Source organism: Camelus ferus, chromosome 13 (genome assembly GCF_009834535.1).
Source record: "Camelus ferus isolate YT-003-E chromosome 13, BCGSAC_Cfer_1.0, whole genome shotgun sequence".
NCBI classification, from domain to species: Eukaryota; Metazoa; Chordata; class Mammalia; order Artiodactyla; family Camelidae; genus Camelus; species Camelus ferus.
Genome location: NC_045708.1, coordinates 5748973 through 5775532, shown reverse-complemented (window position 1 = coordinate 5775532; position 26560 = coordinate 5748973). Strand labels below are relative to the sequence as shown.

The window sequence follows — 26560 nt, the reverse complement described above, 5'->3', positions numbered from 1 at the left end:
TATTAGAACCATGTCAATTCAATACATTTTTGTTGAATGATTAAAGCATCTGATACATAGTAGGCTCAGTAGGTTTCTTTTAATAAGTGAATAAATTATTTAGGAAAATTGGAAATACAAAAATGACTAAAGCATGCTCATTGCCCTGAAATAGTTCTGTATAACAGTAGAGACCAACATATAAGAAAATAATTTTAAATATCTGAGAATTGTAGCAATAGAATTACGCGGAGGGTAGAGAGGTTGCATTGAGAAGATTGTGATTCACTCTTGGGGGTGGAGGCACTCCAAAATCAATGCCTCTGAAAGGAATGAGTCTAAATGTGAAAGCTTTAAGCATGAAGATACCTGCATAAACCCAGTATTTAACACGTATGTCGAGTGGACTTTGAAGAGGAAGATGTATAAAACCAAGATTGCTATTTTATTTTTCATTTGTTTTTAAAGATTAGATTAATAGTAGTCTGTTCTTGGAGAATGATCTCATGGAAATTTTCAAATCATTTTATTTTCCCCCTGAGCAAGCTATTAACCAGAAAGGGAAGTGCTTTTCCACACACATTCACCAGTCCTTAATTCCTCCCCACTCCACCCCCCTTATTTCACCCTGTATTTTCCATGCTTTGGGCGAATCTAAGTCTGGGTTGTCTTCAAGCAACTGATAAGTCCATAAGTATTTATTTGTTAAAAACTCACTATGTACCTAGCACTGTAAATAGAGAAAGAGTAACATCTCTGTATGAAAATATGCAGGGGTAGAAATTGCTTACCGGAAATACACTGATTACATTAAAAGCAACAAGAATAACAAAACCCCATGCCTTGACCCTCTTTGGATATTTAATAATACCTTAAGGACATGAACTAGGAACAAAAAATTTCATCAAAAGCTATGACCGGAATGCTTAGACAATAGCACTTTGACGTTGCGCTGCTGCTGTGTGCCACTGCACTGCTGGTCCATGGGGATGAGTAGGGAAGGGGAGGCAGGAAGAGGGAATGGGTTTGTTGCTGAGACCAGCATTGCCTGTTGTGATGGATGCTCTGCTTACAGGACCCAGCTGAGCATCTGTCCAGACACTCCTCCTCCATTCAAATAAATAATGCAGCAGTGGTGGTAACAGGACTGAAAAGCAAAATGCTGATTTTCCTCCCTCCTCTCTCCACCCTTTTTACAGAGCGATGTACTTTGTAAACAGATAATGAATTGCTAACCGCAGTGATGGGGTGATTCAGGCCCAGGCCGATTGTTTTAATCAGTTTCTTACAGTGAGTCCATGATGGAGCCTGTGATCACAGTGCTAGTAGTGCCTAGTATCAGAGAACGTTTCCTGAGGGTCCAGCACTCCACTCAGGGCTTTACTCGAATCGTTTCATGGTCATGATAACCGTGTGGGATAGGTACTGTTATTAATCTGCATTTTACAGATGGGCCTATGGAGACGTGCCCAAGGATACCGTTAGTACATCGTAGAGCAGGGACAGTCCTGGCCCTCTGTCTCCAGAGCTGATGCTCTCCACCGTTAGACTCAACTACCCGAAGACTGGGACGCTCAGTCAAGCTGGGCAGGAAATACTGCCTCCTGCTCGTAGAGCACCAGGTGAGGAGAGCATCACTCACCACTCAGGTCGCCTGGAAAAATGCACAGTGAAATGAAACAACGATTTTATCCCCAGAAGTGAAAAGAGTTTCAGCTGACTTAGTGCCTTGTTGCAGGTCAGAGACCTTTGGCTTGCACCATTGCTTTTTTCTTATGAACTAGAAGACATTTCTGCTTTTGCCTGTCTAGTTTGCTTGATTTTTCTGAATTTTGCCACTCTTCAGTGTGGAAGCAGGCACACTGCCGCAGCTAGTGGGAACTGAAAAACAGCAGACAGACTGCATTCTCATCTGACCTTCTTCTTCTTCTTCTTTAAAGTATATTTTTATTGAAGTATAGTCAGTTTACAATGTTGTGTCAATTTCTGATGTACAGCACAATACTTCAGTCATACAGGAACATTCATATATTCGTTTTCATGTTCTTTTAAACCATAAGTTGCTACAAGATATTGAATATAGTTCCCTGTGCTATACAGTATAAGCTTGCTGTTTATCTGTTTTATATATAGTATTTAGTATTTGCAAATCTCAGACTCCAAATTTATCCCCTCCCCGTAACATAAGTTGTTTTCTATGTCTGTGAGTCTGTTTCTGTTTTGTAAATAAGTTCATTTGTCTTTTTTTTTTTTTTTAAGATTCCACATCTAAGTGATATCATATGGTATTTTTCTTTCTCTTTCTAGCTTACTTCACTTAGAATGACAATCTCCAGGTCCATCCATGTTGCTGCAAATAGCATTGTTTTTTTTTTTCTTTTTTTTTGGCTGAGTTAAGTAGTCCATTGTATAAACTATACCACAACTTCTTTTTCCAGTCATCTGTCGATGGACATTTAGGTTGTTTCCATGTCTTGGCTATAGTAAATAGTGCTGCTATGAACATTGGGGTGCATGTGTCTTTCTGAGTTAAGGTTCCCTTTGGATATATGCCCAGGAGTAGGATTGCTGGATCATATGATAAGTCTATTTTTAATTTTTTTGAGGAATCTCCATACTGTTTTCTGTAATGGCTGCACCAAACTACATTCGCACCAGCAGTATAGGAGGGTTTCCTTTTCTCCACACCCTCTCCAGCATCTATCATTTGTGGACTTTTGAATGATGGCCATTCTGACTGGTGTAAGGTGATGACCTTACTTCTTAAAATCTGTAAAGTTCTAGAAATCTAATAGCTTTAGAATTTATAATTTTAGGAATGTATGTGCAGGGCCAGTATTCCCTGAGGTAAATTGACTTCTTTTTGTTTCATGTGTCATACCTGCTCTCACATTCTCTCTGAGCAAAGAAATGGAGGCTACAGCAAGGATACTATTAAGAAAACAGATGTTTCTTACTTGAAATTGGATGCATTTATGGTCTTGTGTGTTAACCACTCTTAACAACTGTGTTTACTATTGAAACTGGAAATACAGATTTGATTATAGTTGAGCCAGCTTTATTTTTGTATTGCTCTCCTGTAAATGGATTACTTTTAGGTTAAAATTTTGCTGCAAGTTCTTTCCCACTACTTAATTGACTCTTCCATCACCGCTTGCTGTGCACATGTCAGCATTCCCACGGACGCTAAACACACACAATGTAGTCAGCACAATGGCAGCTTCGCTGTGAATCATTGGGCTTTTTCTGTCTCTTTTAATGCTGAGAGTGGAATCTATTCTGGTTTCTTTCCAGTTTTCTAATGAAAATCTTGGGCATGTATTGACAGTCTCCTTTTAAAGTTTATCAAAATAGCTCTTGGTGGTCATCGTAAAATTATTCATCTGAAACGTTACAGGTTGTGAATGAAATAGGTAGCCTAGTATTTGTCTTGCTGCTGCCTAATGATACCTCTGTTTGAGTCATTGAATGCTTCCAAAGCATAACCTTTAAAGTTTGTTCCCACATCTAAATTTGCCACTTGGCACATTTGATTCTAACAAACCAAAAGCAAATCTTGTTTCATGAGAAGCTGCTTGCCAAGCTTCAATTTAAGTCTTCTTAGAGGATTATTAATGAAGTGGACGTGAACACTTTTTATTGACAAAACAGTGGCATTAAAATTCAGTGTTCTCAAAAGACAAGGCATGGCATTTGGGAGATACTGAAAAACACCACTGTTAACATAGTGATATGCTTGCAACTTTGCCTCTAACTAGTATTTGAAAACATCCTCGATTTTCCTTTATTTTATTCATCTTATTCTCTTCTTTAAAACCTTTTAGCTGATTATAGGACATAAATTTGAATAGACAAATTGGTAAAATGCTCCACACTGTTGAGAAAATTTATGTTAAATTCTTTGAGGCTACATAACGTCTTTGTACTTTTGCTTTTATGGCATTTATATTTAAAAGCTGTTACTATAGTTAGTGATGTCTGTATGAAATATATACTAAAATTATAGTGACTGAATTTGGTCATTGTATCATTTAGTTTTTGAGATCTTGGGATTGTTTCTATGTTTTTCCTTTCCTTTCCCTTTCCCTCTTCCTTTTCCTTTCCTTCCCTCTTTTCTCTTTCTGGCTAAATTTTAAGAATCTTGCCAGCAGGTGGCAAAATGTAGTACAGCTGCTGCAGGAAGAAAAATAAATTTCAGTTCTGGTGCCTGTGTCTTAAAATCCAGCTTCTTTGACTAGATTGATCTTTCTTCTGTCCCCTCCCTCTCCTACCCTCTGCTCCCCTGCCCTTTCCTGAAATTTCCAACTCTGTTCACCAGGTGACCAAAGGCCATCATGAAATGTTAATGGTGTGTGCTGGTCAATTTTTATAAAGAAGTAGCTAAGGTCTTTCAGCAACGTTTTTGTTAATATTTAGATTTAGGTAATTCATGTATATGGACTTAACCAATCAAATGTGTTGCAATGTTTATTTATTTATTTTTTAATAGTTTTTTCTTCTATTCCTTCCACCCTCGAATTTCACTCCCCAGAGAACCGGTTTTAACTTTTAAAACCATTATTTTTGTTATTTCAGTATTGATAAAGAACATGCTTACGTTTTTACTTTCTATTTTAGACATTATTTGCTGACTTTGCCCAATCAGAGATGAGGGTTTCACCTTTTCATATCACCTGCCTTCTCCTCCATCTTCCTAACCTAGTCATGTCACAGTTCGTGATTAAATCAGTATCATATATTTGTTATTATGACAACGTGTATATTTTTTATAGCTGAAGCACATATTGTATTATGATTTAATTCCTTTTCTTGTACAATTTCTTCATTTTCTTTGCTGGAGTTAATAATTCACCCTCCACCCCTTCCTTTGCTTAGGTTTATTTGTTCCCGTCTTGAAATCAGCCTCATATTTTCCAACAGAACTGTATAAAGCTCCTCTCAATGTGATGGAAAATATTAGGGAATCTGTCAGTCACTCTTGGTGGTACCCTCCTGGAGCCCCTTTTCTTGATTTGCTCTCTTCACCTGCCACCTAGCTGTTGGAAGACATCTTCCCTTTTGTGTCACTCTGGACACCATCATCTTAGAGATGATTTTTTTGCAGAGTTTTGTTTAGTTCCTTTTCATTTGTGGAGTAACTCCCTGAGAAACAGTGCATGGGAAGTAAACGTTTTGAGGCTGTGTAGTGTCTGAAAATATCTTGATTTTACGCTTGATTCATGGTTTGGCTGGGCATAGAATTTTAGGTTGGATACTATTTTTCCTCAAAAATTTGAAGGCACTGCTTTACTGTCTTCCAATTTTCAGGAGAAAAGCCTGAACATTATATAGTATACACTGAACTGGAAACCAGTAAGACTCTTTTAGGGTTAGTTGTTGCTAAAGGAATGCCTTTTGAAAGGTAAGGAGGACACCTAGTTGGTTGAGAGAATGTCGTTTTACTCCTATGTGTTAAGTGAAGGTAGTGCAGTCCCCTGTAGGATTACTGTGGAGGTAAATATTAAACTTTTTTTTAAGGTAGTTTTAACTATCAAATAGAAAAACATTTTCATTTGTTTCCCTTATTGACATACCTTGGGGTAAATGACAAATTTTTGTGGTAATAGCCCTTGTGTTTATATTTTAAAGGACTTAATTTTGATATTACAATTTTTCAAGCAGTGCCCTTTAGAACCCAAATGGATTTTAAATGGACAAGATGCATATAATAATATTGGATTTTTGCCTTAATGTTTTTATAGTATTTTAATTCCATGTGACAGAGTCCACAAATGATAAAACCATTCTTTTTTTTTTCACTTTAATATGTGCCATTTATTGTGTTGATAAAGCCATTCTTGATTGCCTGTGTAAACAAATGCCAAATAAAGAATAGAATCATGAAATTGAATTTTTGAAATAAAATATCTTTTTTTTAAATTTAGTGAGCTGACATTTTTATTGAGATACAATTGACATAACATTATATTAGTTTCAGGTATACAAGATGATTTGATTTTTGTACATACTGTGAAATGATCACAGTAAGTCTAGTTAACATCCATTATCACACATAGTTACACAATTTTTTACTGTCATGAGAGCTTTTAAAATTTACTCTATTTAGCAACTTTCAAATCTGCAATACAGTCCTATTAATTATAGTCACCATGCTGTACATTACATCCAATGACTTATTTATGAAATGAAGTATCTTTGGTGTTGGATATGTTAGGAATTTCTTTTGCAGTCTAGTAGAATTTAAAAAATTATAATGTCTTTAAAAGCAGAAACGAACCATTTTGTTGGGGATAAAGTTTTTTAAGTTAATCGACATTGATTTGGTTTTCTAGCAAGAATTTGCATTCAAGAAAGATTGTCATTCTTATATTTGATTACAATAATTAATTTAGTATAATGATAAAAAATGAGGTAATCAATAGACAACATGTTTTTATATAAAATGACAGGTATCAATTCTTAACTGCTAATTGTTGCTAGGCGGCTGTCTTAGCATTGGTTTCTATGGTTTTCCTCTAGCCTTTGTAAATGATCACAAAAGATAAATTGTTTCTCCGACTCTTACTAAATTAGCTCCTATGTAATGCTGAAAGGGGTAGCTAGGAAGATTTATAGTTCAGATTCTATAACAAGTCTTATTTTAGGATAATGTGCTTTCCCTAGTTGTTTGGGCACTTTTTTGGCCTTTTCCCCGTGGACGTTAATCCTTGGCTGGAAAGAATAAACTCTAGTTCTCCATAACACCTGACTGCAAACTGCAACCATAAAGCCTTGGACTGTTAAAACAAACATTTCTCAACCTTATAGCACAGACTTCCTGTTTTTAAAGCTTGTCTGACCTTCCTGAGAAAAAGACCAATACAGCGATGGTTACATCCTGTGGTTATTGTCATTAAAAAATATCTATTGAATTTTTCTAAAGCCCTTGAGTATAAAAGTGATTAATGCACCCCAAAAATGTAAATAGCACCGGGCTCATGTCTGATCTTTGCTAGGCCTTCAATAAAAGATAATAGAACCAAGCCAGCTTTTAATGCGTCTCTGTTTGTTCAAGGTCGGCTACAATTGGAGTGTCAGGAAAAATCTCACATTAAAGGGACCTGCCCTATTCTGGAGAGACTGTAAAGGAAGCATTTGGCAGTCATTTCCTTTCACTGAGAGAATGAACATGCTTTACATTCTAATCGTTTAAACATACCAGAGTCTGCTGACAGGGCGCTCGCAGTTTTCATTGTAGAGTTAACTTGCTCTGAAGATTAGAGGGGATGATCATTGTTTAGAGTTTATTGTTAGAATTAATCAAATGGTGTAAATGTTAGAAGTTAGCCCGTGTCTTCCTTTGTGCTAAGTTGTGTTTCCTGCAGCCTAAATATTTGCTTTTTCTAGTCAGTTAAAATTAAACTTGAATGCATGTTCAAAATTTGTCTCCCTCCTCCAAAGAAAAGAAAAGAAACCACCCTGTGTTGTTTAGAGCAAATATTCTTGAGACTGGCCTTTGATTTTTGTTTTAGCTGTTGTACATCTAAGTGGATATTTTGAACTAGAGTCTTCTGATTTCTTATAGAGAGCTGGTTTTTAAGCAGGAAAGTACTGGATCGTTAACGCTACATGTGATGTTGAATCTAGCAAATGGTAGTCATTTATTGTTTTGAAACACTTTCATTTTTATTTTCCCTAAAAGAGATGTTGGTATTATTATTTTAAAGAGTTTAATTTATTGGAGGCATATTGCCAGAGAAAATGTACAGCAGAGTTGTTGTTGTTTTAATGAAAAGGGCAAAGCAGTGTTTTGTATTTGTAAGCATTATCTGGTTGATGCTTTGAATGCTTGGTGTAGTGATTCCAGTTGAGGTTTTTAGTTGTCTTAAGGTTACTTCCAGTAAGCTTGGCTGGATCTCTACGCTGGTTTTACCACATATTGTCAGGCCCCATTCTCAACATCCTGTTAGGGTCCCGAGTTTCTGAGCCATTTCTTCCAGAAGCCTCTTTGTTTTTTTATTTGTAGCACTTTTTCAAATGAGAAGTCTCTCTTAACTGTGTTTTTGCCCTTTCAAAGTATCACTCTATTGGAACACTATAATTTCATCTATATAATCTGAGATCTCTAGTGAGTTTTAAAATAGAGATGAAAATGTTCTTAAAATGCTTAAAGTATATGCTGTCTTCAGAGTCTCTCTGTCTTCTCTCAAGTTGCTTTCCGGCTTATTTCATATCCTACATCCACGAGAGGGCCACACACTTCCAAAAACTGAAACCTGCAGGTCTGACCTTTGTTGACTTACTACATCTGAAGAGTTTGCTGTGGGTGCATAGTGGAGTTGGTGCCTCTGCTCTCTGTTCTTATCAAAGTGGGACTTGGTGTCCTGCAAGCTGGTTTTTATTTTCCCTTTCCAGGAATGTATTTTAATAATGTTGATAATTTTGTGCTTCATGAAATAACACCTTAACTACTTATTAGCAGTGTATCACTGAGACATATACTTGGGGTTGTGTTGGGAAGTGTGAAACAAAAGGAAAGTTGTAATTAATGTCTAACGCTAATGTTGTAGCTATATGAATTAATTTTGGAGTATGTGCTGTTCATAGTTTTACTAAAGGTTAACTGCCTTGATTATTAGAATATGATGTTATTTATAATTATTTTTCAAGGGTATATTAAGTAGATTCCAACATTTTCTAGGTTGAAATTAACTCAAATTTTATTCTTAAATGTAAGAGTAAGTATTAAGATTCTGGCATTACAGAACATAAAAACTCATTTCCCCCCAATAATTTGGAATATTTGCCTAATTATTGCAGCATACATGTTAATAGTTCTCTGTGTGAGTCTTTTTCTGTAGGTATAATTATTATCACCTAGTTTATTTAAGGCTGTTCTTCACACCCTTACCTACAAAGAAACTGTATGAGTTGATCATTAATGTTGGCTGAATGGAAAGTGATGTGATATATAAAGTAATTAGGAAAGTTATTTTAAAAATTCATATTAGTGACCTTGGTTTGCATTTAAGACTTAGAAACTATGGATTAGATGATAGTTACCTATTATTAAATAATACATCATTCAACAGTGTTAAAAGCTGAGAAGTATGCTGTGTTTAATGTGCTGATTCTGATTCCAGCTGCATTTTAGGATATAAGCCATAATCTCTTTTAAAAAGAAGCAGCATGGTATTAATACTTACACCAGGGTAACAGGAGCATCCTGAGACTGTGTTGGGGAAACTAGGGCATGTGGCGAAGAACATTTTGATTTTGTTTAGGATGGTAGGAGAGTGTGGAATACCATTGTGGTAGAACCCAGAGGACATTTGAAAACACGAATCTGTTGCTAAGAAGCAAGCTCAGGGCTAGAAAAATAAAATTTTGCAATCAGTAGTAGCATAGAGGCAGCTTGAGAGCGAATCTTCTCACTCATGAGAGATGCTGGAGTGTGGTAAGAAGAGGCTGGACCTGGACTGAGTGTATTCAGGAGCAGTCATGGGGGGAAGTGGGGAATGGCCAGCGCCATAGGAGAACCAGGAGAGCGCGTGACGCAAAACTCAGACAAACCACCAGGATGCAAGTGTGGGAATGGGGCCTCTGTCGGGAAGAGTAGTCTAAACTGGTCCACTTCTTTGGAGGGCAGCTTGAGTTAATCTCTTTGACTAAAAAGTTCATAAGCGTTGAACTAGAGATTCCAGTGTAGAAATACTCATATATGTGCACAAAGATGCGCACAGAAGTGGGTTGCAGTCTTGATAATTATTGTACTCGCACGTAGTAGAATTTTGTGCAGCTCTAAAGAAGAGTAGGATGTTAATGGTCTGCTGTAAAGTTAGAGAGGCAAGTTGCCAAATAGCATGAATAGTAGAATTTTATTATCATGAAAATAAAATTAACAGAATTAGCCCCCAGGTGAATGAATATACATATTTAAAAATATTTGTGTATGTTTGTATACATATGTTCTAGAAGAAAGTCTGGAGAGGTACATTTCAACTTGTTGAATGGAATTGTTTGGATTTTCTGTAGAAATATAATAACTTAAATATTCCAAGAGGGCTTCAAAAAGAACTATATATTTTTCTTTTTTCTTTTGAAAAGTCTAGAGGTTTTGTGGTGGGGTGGCATTTTGTGAATTGGAAAAGGGAAAAAAATAGATGGTTTGCTTAAAATTATAACTCTGGCTTATACATAGTAATATGAAACAAAACCTCCACAGTCCTAGTCACTGACTAGTACTGACGCAGTCCCTGATTCAGTCACTGTTTGCTTGATTGACTTTGGCACTCTTTTCTTTTTCTTGATGGCGGTACTGGAGATTGAACCCCAAAACCTAGTGCATGCTAGGCATGCCCTCTACCACTGAGCTATACCCTCACCCCCAATTTTGATAGTCTTTTGATACTTGGGTAAGCTAAATTACTTGATCTGAATGATAATACTATAGGAAGGAATGTTGATTGTCTCAACTTGATAGCTATAATTTTGGCAGACCTCACTAGTTATTCTTAGATGAATGTCATTTTTAAACTTTCCTGTAAAAATGCAGCCTCCTTCCTCCTTTGATGATCTTAGAGGGTAGTCCAAAGCTGCCATCTTTAGAAGATGTGGCCAAGAATCTTCTTGCTGCGACAGAAGCAAGGTGGCAGAGAGAGGAGAGGCAGGGTAGTTGTTCAAAGTTAAGGGTCTGGAATGACCTGAGCCCTGTTCAACTAATGCTAAGGTTATACTTCACATTTCTCCTGTGTACTGTTCCTGGTCATAGCTTTAATGTTAGTTTAACTAGACTTTATATTTAATTGTTAATGTTAGGGTAAAGTCAGATGTCAGCTCACTTGGCTGCATGCTGAGGCCTGTAGAATATGGAGTGCTTTGCTTCTAACCGCATCTGTTGTCTCCTCTCATTATCTGTTAATGGTACTCAACTTGACAGGGTTGTTTTGATAAGTGAGGAGTGTTATAAAACCTGGAGATGGAATTTACATGGAGTGGAACTTAGGACAAAAGGAAGCAAGAAGTATGACATAGAGAGGGCTGAGATCATGCGGGAACCAAGCAGTGCCCTGTGGAATGCTGAAAACAGCAGTGAGGGTTGACTTGGGAGTGAGGATGGGGTATAGCTCATAGTTTTCTATTCATCTCACACTTTCTCTTTCACTTTTTCTTATGCTTGTGTGCAGAACATCTGAGAAATTGTTGTTCTTGTTTTAATAACTCTCCTTTCTTATCTACAGGTCCCTTAATCTACAGGCTCACATTAATGGGGTTTAAAGTGAATTCTTCACTTTGAGGAGTTGGGGAGGACAGTTTGGTAATGGTTCGTCGCCTGCGATTGGCAATCCTCGGGTCAGAAGAGCTCATAAAAAGGCTTCCATGTCAGAGAAGTAGAGGTTTTTCAGAGAGGAAAAAAACTGAAACTAAAGAAAAAATTCAGTGTAAAAGAGAGGTGAGGGTCAGCTCCATCCCCCCAATTAAAGCAGAATTTGGTAGTACTTTTGCGTTAAGAGAAATGTTGAAGACAAACTAGTCTTTGAAAAGCGGCATGCTTTCAAACTTTTGTATTCTGTTTATATTGCTCTCTGTGTCCGTACAGGATTTAGTAGTCCATCCAGTTTACCTGCTGCTGTTTGCCCCTTGCTTAAATGTCACATAAGTAGGAAGAACTTGTCTCGAGTATATTAATGATCGCCTCTGTACCTTATTACCTCTTTAAAAAAAAAAAGTATGGCTTGCATATTGGGCCTTAGTTCGGGTCTTAGTGTTTTTATGAGTTATCCCAGGCACAATTATGTGCATCTCTATCAAGTGGGGATAAAGATCTTCATTTTACTTAGACTTTTAATTATTTTTACTTATTTGCATAGATGCTACTTATTTGAGAGAGGCTTCTTTTGTGCCAGGAACTGTGCAAAGAACATACAAAATAAGTAAAGGGTTGTTACCCTCAGTTCAGTTATTCATTTTATAGATGTGTGTGCTTAATAATCGTTATTTGATGTTGAGCAAACATAGAGAAGTTTCTCTAATGGAACTTGCTGTCTAAAGGGGGCTATGGATATTAATCAGAAAATCACACCAATGAGTTACAAACTGAGAGAAATGCTCTCAAGGAAAGGAACACAGTTCCCGGAGCACTTACAGTAACAAAGGAACTTGACCTAGAATGAGGCCTCAGGGGAAGCATCTCTGACAAAGTGATATTTGACCTGCGATCTGAAGGAGTAGGATTTAAACTGTGTATGTGTGGGGAGATTGGTGGGTGGGGGTGTGGGTGGCAGGGAGATATTTCTGTTCCAATGGGAAGAAGTAGCGATGGCCTTTGGTAGAAATCTCGATACCGTGGTGAAATGGAAAGACTGGTGTAACTAGCAGGTGAGGGGATGTGAGTGGATGGATTAGCAGAGGGTGCAAGACAAGGACAAAAGAATATAAATGTCATAAAGTACTGTCAGAGCATTTAGAATCCCTGTGAGAACAGGTACAGCATGGATTTAGAATAGAGCAGTTTGGTTGTTCTCACCACACTTTCCAACTTAGGATAAACCAGCACGTTTTTTAAAAGTACTGTAGACAACAACAAAAAACAAAACAAAACAAAACCAAACCCCTCTCTTCAGGCTCTGCCATGTGTCGATACATAGCTGGTGGGAAAATGGAAGTGTGTCCTAGAACAGGAGTGGCTTTTGTAGCTGGGCTTTAGGGTTGATTTCATCTCTGACATGGATGGAATGATCTTAAAGCCACTTGTTATGAAGCAGATTTTCAAGCCGCAGGTCCTCTCAGGATGGTCTCATTGAGGAGTGATGTTTAGCGGAGCTTATAGTAGGGCTGCTCTTGGCTGAAGACCACCTCTGATTTGTATTGATCACAGCCACCTTCAGGGTGGCAGAGGCATTATGCCTCATCAGCTTTTGCTCTCAGTACATGTGCTATGTTAGTAGTTTTAGATAGGTATTTCTATCTCCTGTAGAATAACTTAATTCTTCTTTAAAAGAAGTCAGCAGAATGATGTTTAAATAGCAAATGTGCATGTTGGCTGAGTTATCTGTACCAACAAGGCAGGACCCCTGGATTCTACTCCATGCTTCTCCTAAATCCTCCACTCCCCTGCTGAGAAACTTTGGGCAAATCACTTAATCTCCAAAATGGACCTTGGAAGGTCCAATAACATTTATAAAGATATTTGAGAGTTCCATGAAACTTGCCTGGAAGGCAAAATGTGTAATATTAAAGATACCAAAAGTGATCATTTAAATTTTGAGCTTGTAACTTTCAAGTTTGGGCCAACACTGAATGAGCTTAATATTTTGAATTCGTATTCTGTAGGGATAGATTTTTAAAAATTTGCTTTAGAATGTCTTATTTAATAGGACAAAATGGTTGTGGCTGTTATTACTAGGGAATACATGGTGTCAGTGTAGTTTAATTTTGGTAAATTTTAGAAAGTTGTTAGATATTTACCAGATTGGGGGTGGGGAAGAAACCAATTTGATATTTACTGTTGGCAGTTCTGTTTAGATGTACATAACAATGGAACTGTTAAGGAGTCTGTAATCTGGTAGCTGGTGGGTTATCTGTTTATTTAAGGTTACGTGGCAAGGAATGTGCATTTATTTTGCTTTTTTATTAGATGAATTTCAATCAAGCCCAATTTAAGCTATGTCTTTTCTAGCAGATGGATCTTTATTTTCTTGGGGAAAAAGGATCGGATAGGAGACTTTTAAACTAATGACTTACAGAGAATTCTTAAATCTTAAGGAAAATTGGGGTCAAAAATACTGCAGTGTTGTTCGACAGCACAGAATGCTACTTTCTCTTGTGCATCTTTGAAACAAATGTTCGTCACGTCTGTGATTGTTGGTTATTTCATCTGCGTTTGTTAGACGTCAGAGGAGGTTGGCATTAATATTCCTGGCAGAAGCAGAGGCAGCTCTAGGATGTGTGAACTGCTGATCACTCCCGGGGATGCGCTGCCTCTTTAATATCTTGCTTGCAGATGCATTTTCTAGCTGACCACGCTATTAAGAGCTGCCATCAATCACACAGCCTCCCGGATCCGGCTCTCGGGAGGGGAGGGGGGGAGGACCGAGGAAAAGGAGAGGCTGGCCAAAGCTAGGCAGGAGAGAAAATTGCAGCGGCTTTGTGTGAGCGCGCGCCCGTAGTGGCGGCGGTAGGGGCGCGCGCGGAGCCGGCCGGGCTCCAGCCCAGGTTTTGCCGGCGGCCGCCGCCGCCGCCGCGGGGAGGCTGCTCTTTCTCTCCCACCGTCTGGGTCACAGGCATGTGGCAGTGTTGGCCCGGCCGCCCGGGCTGAAGGAGTGCGAGCCGCGGCGGCCGCTTTCACCAGCCGCGGGCGGGGCCCGGCGCGGCCACCGCCTCCCTGAGCCGCTGAGCCGCGGGAGCCTGCGCCCGCCCCGCGCTTTGCTGCCCGGCGGCCGCCCGGGCCTCCTTTTGTTTAGCAAGTGCATTTCATGCCGACCCCCATCCCGTCCCAACGGTGCCCGCGGGCCTGAGTTTGTGGCGGGGTGGGGGGAGCTGAGGCGGAGGCCGGAGGGCTCAGCTCCTGCAGCGACCGGCCGCAGGCAAGTGGGCGGCCCCCCTCGTGCTGCGAGGGGGACGCGGGGCTCCGGCCGGGAAGTTGGACAAGTGTGAGCACAGGGGCTCTCGGAGGTGGGTGTACGCGAGTGTTGTCGCTAGCCCTAGAGAGATGAACAACTCGGGCATTAAGAATGGTGGTGGCTTTCCAGGAATCAGGAATAGGTATTTGTTGTGTCCCATTGCATTTCTCCTGGGCTTACTAGTTTTTTTAAATTGCCAAAACTCTAGAAATCCCAATTAAATAAATCAATTAAGCATGTTAAAGGCAGAGAAACCACTTTTTAAAGGTAGGTGTGTGTGTATGTGTGTTTGTGTGTCTTTGAAAGGAAAGTGAAAACGGGCCGTATATAATCCACAAGCCGCTGTTTGATCAGAAACTTTAGTTTAAAAATAAAGTGAATTGGATAGATTTGATTATAGATTAGTTTGGGGCTGCTTAATTGACAAAAATAATTTGTTTCTTGGATCAAAATACTGTTATTTTAGCAGATTAGGTAAGATGCAGATACAGCTTTGAAGACGATTGCTTTAAGATTAAATTAACTTTTTCTTTTCTTCTCTTTTCTTTTATTTTCTTTTTTGGCTTGAGGTGGTGGCTTCTGGGCCCTCTCACCCTGTTTACTCCAGTCTTGCACTCTAGTTGAAGCTATGGGGAGACCTGCTTGACCACTTTCTGTTTGCTGAGAAAGAAACTCTTGTGATAGGTTACTTTGTTTTACTCGCAGCCTTTCCCCTTCCTGGCCCACATGTGCCACTGCTCTCCTTGGGGCATTGTTTGGCTGGAGGCCTTCTCTCAGCCATATGGAAATTTAAAAAAATGGTATGTGAATGAACACAGGTCAATAAAGAGATTAATTTTTCCCTTTGAAATGTGTGTCTGTGTGCTTTAAGATTGAGACACTGAATAAAAGTTGAGAACAGAGTTGACAAAGTCCTTTATATTATGTGCCCAAATTACTACATTCTGGCCTTCCCCCAACACCCCCATTTAAAGTAGACATGGTTTGAAACCTTACAGACGGAAACAATATTCCATGTAAGCCCGTTGATCTGTGGGCAATTATTTCCAGATGCACAACCAACTCTACATTTTTATGCGTGTGTTAGATTTGGGCTCTAAGAGGCAATTGCCTTTCTGAAAATTTACATTGCCTAGTAAAATAACACAAGGCAGACATTTTAGAGGCTTAACAGCAACTTCACAATAGTATGGGAGCAGCAGTTAGAAGCCTTGTGTTTGTTTTTTTTTTTTTTTCCGAACTCTGTAATTTAGTAGTGTTTAAACTATTTTATAAAGATCTCTGGGACCAGTGAAAGGTGGTTTTCAGTCCAGAGCACTTGAGTGCTCATTGTACTCTAGCAGGCCCTGGTGCTTGGCAGGCTGTGCTTGAAATGTTATTTGATCTGGTTGCGTGATAGAATTGACTAAGATTACACTTTTTCCCTCCCTGTGGCTGTTGAAAGTGAGGCATCACCAAGTACTGTTCAGTAACATAAAGACTTAACCTACATTCATTCACTCTAAGAAGGTTTCCAGCAAAAGGCCATTTAGGTTTTTGTCTTGTTTTGTGGTTTTGCATTTATGAATTGAGGCGAGAGCTGACGTAATGTAGCTGTACCACTTCCTTTGTGTGTGTATGGGTTTTTATAGCCTATAGGATACGTCTCAGTCTATGTGGTAGTGATTATTTCTGAAAGGCTTGAATGTATATATATTTTCAAATACGAGTACCTTCAGCTATGTGCCGATTAATTTTTTTTAGGTTGTAGGTCTGGCGGTGGTGGGGGTGGAGGGTGTCATGGTGAACCCTGTCAACTTATCTGTAAGGTTCAATGAATTGCCTGTGTGTTATGCAGACTAGCTCTTAATTTTAATTAGTGCAACTGTGTACAGCTGTTAGGTCAGAATGCATTGGCTGCTCCTGCAGGGTAGTTTTATCTTACACTGGAGGTTTTATGGACTTGTCTGGCTGTGTTTCTTAATCCCTCTCCCACAGCCAGTGTGCTTGCTTTTAAAAAGCAAATGATAGAACAAGACAAGCTTTTGTTTACTCGTGTGATAGTTTACTTGTGAGATTTATTTTTGGTTGTGAGGAAATTGGTAAACCTTGTAATTTACTAGTAGGTATTACATTCACTATGCTTTTCCAAGGTCAGAGGGTTTTGCTTGCTATTGTGTTAGTCTGAGTAGCCAATGGAATCATCCATTTTATAGTGACATAGGAAACCATTTTTTTTTTTTTTAAACTGGTTCTTTGTTTGCTATTCTCGGATTAGTTTGTAAAACTCAGAAATAAATGTTAGCTCCATGGAGATAACATGGTTAAAATGTTTCTCCCTGTCTCTTACCTCTTGTTACAGTGTACCAAAGGGACTGAGAAAACCATTGATTAACAGCACTTTGACCATGGGCTGGATGATTAATATGAGGGTTTTGAAATACCTCTGTTCAGGGACATGTGTGGCTACCTTTAAATTTTAAAATGTGTTTTTGTCTCCAAGTTATTGGAAAGTATTTATTATAAGATTGAATAGCTTTGAGTCTTTGAATATAGGTCTGTGACAAAGTCAGGCTTTTCAGGCTGTAAAATAGATTGTGGTTTGAATGGCATCATATTTTCTTAATAGTTTGGTCTCCTTATGGTCTGCCTTTGTCCTGAGGAGATGCTTACCACCACAGGTTTCTAAGACTGTCTACTACATTTTTTAAAAAGCAAAAATCAAACCCAAAGTTGGCTGAAATCTGTTTATATATAAAGCTAATGGGATGCCTTTTTCACTGGCCCAGTTTACTGGTAGAAGAACATGGGGCTGTGTTGTTGGAGGGACTCGCGCAGGTGCAATGGGGACTGGTGGAGTAGCGACGGGAGGGAAGTTGGCTCAGGTTGAGATTTTTTAAAAAAACTCATTGGAGAAGTGAATCCTGAAAATGACCTGGGATGAGGAAAGAGTGCAACATTTTCTAGAAAATGTGACATGTATAAAATGTTTTCTCTACATAAAAGAAACCAAGACATTTAGATTGGCAGCAGAGACTGCTGAATCCAAGTCAAAATAGAAGGAAGTATATAGTTAATATTTGGCCAAAAATCATGGCCCAATCATAAAAGGAAATATTATGCAACACTAAAAACCATGGTGGTATACAAATAAAATGTAAAGCTCAGTGAAAAAAAAAAAACTGTAGATGCCAAATGTTTATGCAGTATGATTCCAGTTACATGCACACCCACATTTACTCACAGAGGCTAAGGAAAAAGATTAGAAGAAAAATACCAAATGTTTGTAGTGCTGATGATGACTTCATTTCCTTAATGCTGTTCCTACTTTGCACGATTGATTCAATCCCTGTAGGTCTGAAGGCCTCAAGCGATTTTACCAAGGCTTCTGGCTGGTGAGTGGTGAGGCTGGGATTTCAAGCCAGATCCTGACCCGTTCTTACTTTGCCCACCTCATCCTGTAAGTGGTTACTTTTGTGAAAAGCAAATTCCACCCTCTTCCTCCACACAGCAGTGGCCCAGAGGGCTTTGAGATTTGTTGATGCTAACCAGAGGCTACTCACTGAATCTCACATAGGAGGAGCCAGTGCTGAGGCAATGCTGTGCATGTAGTTATTGGAAAAGAAAAGCCAATACTCTGGCAAGAGGAAGAAATGGAAGAATGATTTGAAAGAGGTCTGAAAAGTAAAGCAATATAAAGAGGATAAAGGGAGGAGGGTGCTTCAGGGTGGGGGTGGGGTGTGTGTTCTAGGTTTGGGACTAGGGAACGAGGACTGAGAAAGTTTAGTCAGGAGTCAGTGGAACCCCTGAGAATTTGTTGAAAGCAGAGCAGCCTGCGAGGTGGAGGATGGCCAGTGATGCTGGTTTGCAGTTAGTAAGAAACGTTGCGAAGTTTGATGGAGAAGTGATAGAAAGTAGCTGAAAGGGGCTGCAGGTTAAGGACATTAACTGGGTGATGCATGAGGAGGTTAATGGCAGTGGTGCTCAGTAGGTAGGCTTTTATGATGGTTCGTATGACAGTTGTGTTCAGGTTTTTGTGATAAAATGAGTTAATGGATGTGAATCACCTTAGGAAGCAGAAAACATTTGAATGTTAGAGGATTAGTCAAAAGTTACTTGTGAAGAAGAGTTTTAAGAATATGGCAGGTAAGTATGGGGCCCCTTTATAAAATTACTTTTGCCTGTAAAGCTTAGAAATAACCACTTGGTTCTAAAGATGAGCGATTAGATCTGTTTCTCTTGTCTTGTTTCCGCAAATTGAGTGAGCTTTTGTAGTTGCGTTTTTTAAAAAAAGGTCAGTTTATAAGTGACTCTTGAGCTTCAAAGAAATCAAATAGACCAAATATATTGTGCATTTGAAAAATTGCTTAAGTCAAAAGCCTCCAGATGGTGTATGCTGCTTTGTTCACAGCTGTATTTACCACAAGCTCACCAGATTATCTTCTAATAATTTAAAAATAGCTGGTTAGAAACTGGTATAGTCAAGTCTCTGATGGTTTTGAACCTCAACAGCAATACTGCTTTCACTTGTACACTTTTAGTAAAATACCAGTTGAAATTACTTACTTCCTTTTGCGTTGTTTTCAGGATTTCTTATTGGGCCAATTTAAGCTTTGTACAAACAACCAGTGTGCTTACATCCAGGTGCAGACAACCAGGTTCTTTTTATGTGGTCTCAGGAGAGAGACTGGAGAATGGCTCTTGATTGTCTTTAAAAGATATTTTTGTTGTTTTACTAATCGTTTATTTTAAAAAATATTTTAAGTATGTTAAACACATGCAGTTGATACCTTCCTTATATGTACGATGAACTTTCTGTATTTTTTAATATTACCAACAAACAAAAACCAAGACAAAAACCCTTCAGTACTCACATCTCCTTCCCAATATAAATGCTTTGTTCTCTTACAAAAATTTAATAAAAGTTCTTTTGGAAAGACTCAAATCACTAAATCTTAATTTTTTTGGCCACACATACTACTGTTATTTTTGCTTAACAAAACAGAGTTTTCATAAATTAGATGTAAAACATAGGAAAATAGTTTGGAACATCATCTAGGAGTTTTACATATGTGAGGGAGGTTGGTGAAGACATGCACATTTTTATTAACTGACTAAAATTACATAGAAAAACATCTGTATTGAATCATTTGAACAGTAATTTTCTCCTTTTGGTTTTAGGTATTCTTACTCTTGTGGTTTTTTTTTGTGTGTGGGTATTTTATAATGAGAAAAATTATGCAGAAGACTTTACCTGTGTGTGTTCTTTGACCCCCTGCCTAGGCAGTCTGTTCTTTCAGAGACTGTGCTCTATGCACAGAGCGTGGTTCTCACACTGAACAGGTAAGGGGAGTGGTCAGTAAGGGAATGTTCACCTTTCAGAAAGCATGTTAGAGGTGCATGGAAGGAGGTACAGCAATTAGTAGTCACTCTTAAGTGTCCTGGAGGCAGGAGCAGTTTAAGTTTGGATCTTTGGAAAGGAAGATCAAAAAGTGCTGGAAAAAATGTAGTGTCTCAAGTAGTCTGGCATTTTTGGGGAAAGATTTCTTCAGTTTTGCTAACAGGTTTAAGTTGATTGCATAAACACTTATTATTGGATAAGTAATACTTTATTTATATAATACATTAAAACAGTAAAAAATAAAACCACTATTTAATAAATTGTAATAAGTTTTCAGTTCATTTGGATAAATACCAAGGAGCATGATTTTTGATCTATAATAAGAGAATGATTTTGTAAGAAATTAGCATACTATCTGTTTCTGTACTATTTTGCAATCCCAGCAGCAATGAAGGAGAGTTCCTGTTGCTTCACATCCTTGCTAGCATTTGGTGGTGTCATTATTTTGGATTTTAGTTCCCTTTATTTAAAGAAATTAAAAATATCCACTCATTTCTGGTGTCAGCTATGCTATAGTTTTGACTTTTTCTACTATTTGCCATAGAGAAGGAGGAATGAGGACCATAAATGTCATGCACTACATGTGCCTAATTCTCCATCCTGTAGGGGAAAGGCGTAAGATATAAATTTGGGAATAATGCAGTCTGATTACACTTTCTTAAAAAATGGGCCTAATGCTGATATAATGATGTCAGGTCATGGTTCGGGTAAAATGTAGCAGTATTCGTTTTTTTTAGTGATTCCATGTAAGCATTGTTTTCTCTCAGTTACCTCTGTTCCTCATTTTGCAAAAGATTTCATTTATAAGAAGGGAAAGGAATGCTTTAAATTTTTGAAATAGTCATTCTGGCCAAAGGTACTTATTTGCTTGATACTTATAAATGTAAATATTTGTATTAATTTCTTTATTGCAAGACCATTTATTGAATGGTCAGGGCACACAGAAATGAGGACCATTTGATCCTGTCCTTGGAGGGGATAATGTATCTAATAATTACAGCAATGGATGTTGATGGTTTAATAGGGTAGATACTGTGCACTTCTAAAATGAGGTTAGAATTACTTCCCAGCTATGCTTATTTAATGAGTATTTTTGACTTTGTGTTTATCTAGTTACTTACTGGAATTTAACATCAGCCTGTGTTCCGTACCAACCCCAAGCTTTGATGTGAAGATGGTTTGGATAGGCTCTCCTGGGGGTTATGCAGCTCATCAATTCCTCTGTCAGGAGTTCTTACCTTTATTTTTATCAGGGACTCCATTGAGTATTGGTGTAAGCTGTGGTTTTTCCCCCTGGAGCAGAACTGTGAACCTTGGCCTCCATGTTCATAATACGCACTTGTAGGTAGTTTATGGCAGTCCTGCATTGAAGAACACCTATTCTAGTGAGCTCTAAATCTCCTGTTTCAATTACTGGGAATCCTTGGCATTTCTTATTTTTGGCCAATTTGTTTTACTTGAGTAGTGTGGTTGTGAGGCCGTTGACTTCTGTGGAGCTTTGTGAAGCTTGCTGTTTGTGTTTCCTGAATGGTTTATCCAGGGAGTCCCAGGCTGCTGTTGGCCATGCAGACCTTGCTGTCTTTGTGAGGACCCAGGGGAGAAACTGTTCTCAGCTCTAAGTACCAGAAGGAACTGACCTCCTGAGTACGTGGTTTGTTTCTAACATATGGATTTAAAATCCTGTGACTGATTGTTTCTTTCGGGCACTTTGCTTATAAAATTTTTGCCACATCTGACAAAAGGTATAAAATGAACCTGAACACGTCTTTCTTTCTCCCCCTGCAGTTTTCCTTTGTCCCAAGGGAAAGAGAAGCCCTATAGTGTAAGTTTAGAGGGAGTACTGGGTCTGTAGCCGGCGTGACTGGTGAGACTTGCCGTGCGGCCCGAGGAAACTTGTTTCACCCCTGTGTGCCCAGGGTCCTCTTCTAGAAATCATTCCTACTTTGTGTGGCTGCTGTGAGGGTAAAATGGAAAGCTCCTAGAGCAGTAGCTGGTAGATAAATGCTGAATAAACTTAGCTATTGTTATCATTCCAGGTCCCTCATCTTTTTTATTTTTATTTACTTTTTGAGTAAAGATAGACTTATTTAGATAGATACATACTACATAGTGTAGGCTAAGAGAAAGGCCAAGAGGTGTAGGGGTTGGGTGCTCGGGTTAAAGTAAAAGTAGATACACACCCCATAGACATAGTGCGGGCTGTTTCCGAAGACTAGGGAGCGAGAGAGGCCTCCCTCATCTATTTTAAATTTTGTTTTATATTATATGAATCTCAGTAAGCTGCCTTAAGTTAGCCCTTTTAAGAGTAAAGCATCCTTTAAATCTCCCCTACCCCCTGCTTATTTTTTTATACAAAGGTTTAATTTCTGCCTGAAGACAGTTGTTAAATAAATTATGTAGGAGAGTGCTATGGGCTGAATTCTGTTCCTCCAAATTTCATATGCTCTAGTCATAACCACCAGCTAAGTATTTGGAGGTGAGGCCTATGGGAAGTAATTAGGTTTAGCTGAGGTCATGAGGGTGGGGCGCCATAAGTGTCCTTATAAGAAGAGAGACTGGAGTCACTCTCTTTCGCTCAGCCGTGTGAGGGCCCAGGGAGAAGGCAGGGCACCAAATGAACTAAGTTGTCTGGAACCTTGATTTTGGACTTTCCAGCCCCCAGGACTGTAGGAAATACATTTCTTTAAGCCACCCAGTCTTTAATACCAATCTGTGGTATTCTGTTGTAGCAGCCTGAGCACACTAATACGGAGAGTAAATTTCATACATCCAGACTAGAAGGTGATCAATAGCTTATTACAGAGACAGCTTTTCAAGAGTGAAATGAGGATTATGCTTCTGTTTACAGAAGACTTTACACCTGCTGAATAGCCTTCCCTGACCTCTTTTGGTCCTCACAGCTAGCTACCTTATGAAGGAGGCAGAGCAGATGCCGGCTTCTCAAATTACAAGATGAGAGAGCCAAGTCTAGAGAATCTATTTGGGTTGCCTATGTTCACAGTTTCCATTTTGAAAGTGGGTGAGCCTCTTTTGTAGCTATGTTTTTTGACTTCTGTATCTATTGTTCCTATCATGAACACCTTAATATTGTCAGTTTAGTGTTATAATTCTTTTGTATAGATGAGCGTAACCTTTACTTTTAGTCTTTGTAGGGATATTGTTTTCAATGTGGAGAATGCCCCACTTTTTACATTTCAACATGGGAACTTTTGAAACATCAGTGGTGAATTTGTTGAATTTATATATCTTTCCTGTCTGAAGGAGAAAAGTGGAATTTGTGATTCTTTGGCCTGCCAGTTAGATTTGAAGTATAAAATTTCTGTGAATATCGTAAGTGTGAATTAGTACTTACGGCATTTTGTTCTTTTATTTTGGTCTAGATACTGGCTTGCCATTCAGTCTTGCTGATAAGTTTCTAAGACGTAGGAGTTATTTGGAGCTATCCACAGTCAAAATAGTCAAGGTGATTTGAGTATGTCTTGATCGAAAGAATAAAACAGACTTTAATTAGTTAACAAGGGAAAAAAAAAACCCCAACTCCAAACCTCCAGCCAAATTCTGCCCTTCATTCTTAGTTCTAGATTCCTTCAAAGTTAATATTTATGAACCATCAAAACATACTGTATTTGCTTCATTTCCTGTTAAATTTTAACAAACTAAAACAAGAAATCAAACTTTTACTTCCTGATGATAAAATGATTTATTTGAGATGAAAAACTTGGAATAGATTTAAAAACCTTATTGAGATACTCTTTGCATAACAGACAATTCATCTTTTGAAAGTGTACAAATCAACAGTATTTAGTATATTCAGAGTTGTGCCATCAATCACCACAATATAATTACGAATAGATATTATAGGGCAGTTTCTGGTGATTAATTGAATGGTCCTGGATCATCTTTTATATATAAATTTGTACTTCTTACAATAAGAATATAACTTTACTATATGCTTTACTATTACAGGATATAATTGTCTTAAGGCAGTCAAGCCCAGCTTTTGTTTACAGGAGTCTGACAGAAGTTAACTTCAACCCAAGGTTGTGAAATCCTTCAGTGACTGATGACTCCCTCCAAGGGATGATAAAGCAGTTATGGATTTGGTGTGCAGATGGATTGTAGTCTCTTTCAGCGTATTATCTGGAGAAATTGCAACTTTCCCAGAGCATTGTTTTTACATTTGATGTGCTCAAATATGTTAGACATTTGCCATCCTCAGCAGTTTGTGTGAAAGACTCTTTCATTTGTGAACAGAAAGGCAGACAGCCACTGTGTCTCAGATTAGGGGAGTTTCTTAGTGTTAGTTCCTAGTTGGTTCGTAACATTCAAGTGGGCCCTGTCGGCTGCTGGGCAGTCATCCACCCTCCCCCCCGTCCACTCATTTGCCTGGTTTCCTAGATGGCCGTTTCTTACTTCCTCCCTGTCTTTATGCTGGGTTTCCTGCTTCAGCGAGGAAAATCAGAGCAGGGCAGAGAGTTCTGCAGACGCCCCCACCACGGGCCCACCTGGCAGCACAGACCCCTGCCCCCCACTGCCTGCAGTAGACCCCCAGTCTCCCCCCACCCCAGGCCTGTCCCACCGGCTGCCACCTCTGCCCCTCACAAGTCGTTTTCTGTCTCTCTTATCATGCGTGTTTTGCATTCTGCTGGATCATTCTCAGCAGCTTACAATTTTCCTGCTCTTCTCTCATCTTAAGACAAATACAAAAACACCCCCCCCCTTTGGACCCCACTCCCCCTGCCAGCTTTTACTTACTTCTCTGCTCCTTTTTGCAGCAAAACATCTCAACTAGAGTTTTCTGTACTTAAGGTTTCCAGCTCTCCTTTCCTGCCTTAAATCCATCACCCATCACTCCAGGGAAATTGCTGTGGTGAAGATTGCCAAGTCCTCTACACTGCTGTTCCCTGGAGTGTATCTCCTCAGATGACTGTGTGTCCTCACTTTCAAGGCACTGAGGCCTGCCTTGACCTTTGGTCTCTGCTCCTGGTCTCTCTTACCCTGCTGTGTTTTTTTTCTCAAATACTGTTTATGTGTGTATTTTCATTGCTTACGGTCTCATTCCTCCCACTAGAATGCAAAGTCCTGAAGAGCAGGGATTCTTAACTGTCTGGTTCACTGATACATCCCCAGCATGTGGAACAGTAACTGACACACAGTAGGTGTCTGATAAATTTTCTCTGCACCATGCCCTAGGACCCATGGCTTTAAAAATTATCTAAATGAATATAGCTAAAATTTTATCTCTAGTCCAGGTCTACTGAGCTGCTTCACATTTCCACCCTGATGTCTAATGAGCATCTAAAACCTAACATGCTCAAGTGGATGTGTTCCCCTACTCCACACATAGTTGTGGGGTTTTATGTTTTAACTTCTTCAGTCAGTAGGAACTTACTTGTCACCTCTTGTCTTTGGTGTATGAACTGTACCACCTGGAATGCCAGAGGGAGACTGGAGCAATCTTAGGTTACTTAGTTTTCATCTGGCACTTTTAAAGCAGTTATATTTTTGAATGCTGACAAAAATTCTAAACAGCATTGTACCAGTTTTAAAAAGTCAATGTCCATTATTTGATTTATTTTAATAAAATTTTTATTGTAGATTCCATAGAACCATTAGTTAGTATTTTGTTGTTTGATACTTGGAATTGTGTTTTTAGCTTTCACATTAAAGAAAATATTATTGAAACTTTGATTTAAGGACATGTCAATTGCCATCTACTTAGCGAATATAAAATACTTTTTAGAAAGCTTTTATTAGTGTAGTGGGTGAATTGTTGAATCAGGAATTTGTACTTAGAAATTCTTCTCTGGGAGAATCAAATCAGCCCTCTTAAAATCCAAGCTTGAAGTTTGTTTTAGCGAGACATGGAGTTTAATGGCATTTCTTCAATAAATGCTGCTCAGGTCTCACAGCATCATAAATATTGAGGTAACTTTCTTCACATTGGCAATTACATTTACTGTCTACCAGTAAATTATTAGATTTCTTGCCCAAGAAACTCTTTCAAAGAATCCTACCCTTGTAGATTAATGTATGTTGATAGTTTATAGGACAGCACCCGAGCACTGTAAGCAGACTTGTTAGGTGGGAAAATTACTAGTGGTTTATTTAAATATATACATGTTTAATTTACTATTATATTTCTCTATGATGATAGAGATAAAAGAAACTTGCAATAATGTTTTCTCTTTTTTGGAACCTGTAAAGCAGCAGAACAATTCTGTTTAGCCTAATTTAGTGCAGTGGTGTCATAAAGAGAATCACAGTGTGCTCAGACCATGCCAGGACAACCCGGTGGATCAGTGAAAAGTTCGTTTGATATATGATAGGTGAGGAAAGGATGAGGAATTTGCCTGAAGTTTTTACTTTTTATCTAATGGAGTTTCCTTTATGTGTCCAGTGCATTAACGTGGGATCTGTTTTTAAACAGTCTTGCGAAAAGTTTATTATGTGGTAGGTCTGTGATGAGCTGTAAAGATAGAGATACAGTCCTTGGTTTACAAGTCTAACACTGCCTTTCCTTTGACACTAAAATTCTCCAAACTTAATTCTCAGCTTAACTGACGTCCACGATTCCCCTTTAACAAAGGAGAAAATAGCT

At 38.7% G+C, this 26560-nt stretch overlaps 1 protein-coding gene across 3 annotated transcripts in view; it reads left to right on the top strand.

Annotated features, from left to right (window-relative positions):
• RERE (arginine-glutamic acid dipeptide repeats) overlaps positions 1-26560 on the top strand; it is a 366156-nt gene that overhangs the window by 81830 nt on the left and 257766 nt on the right. Inside the window, exon 1 of one of the 3 annotated variants that reach the window (XM_032495114.1) lies at positions 14271-14631. The exons of the other annotated variants lie outside the window; for them this stretch is intronic. The gene's annotated coding sequence lies outside the window, so the exon portion shown is untranslated. Of the gene's footprint in view, positions 1-14270; positions 14632-26560 lie in introns of those variants that run through there. 3 annotated transcript variants of the gene reach the window in all.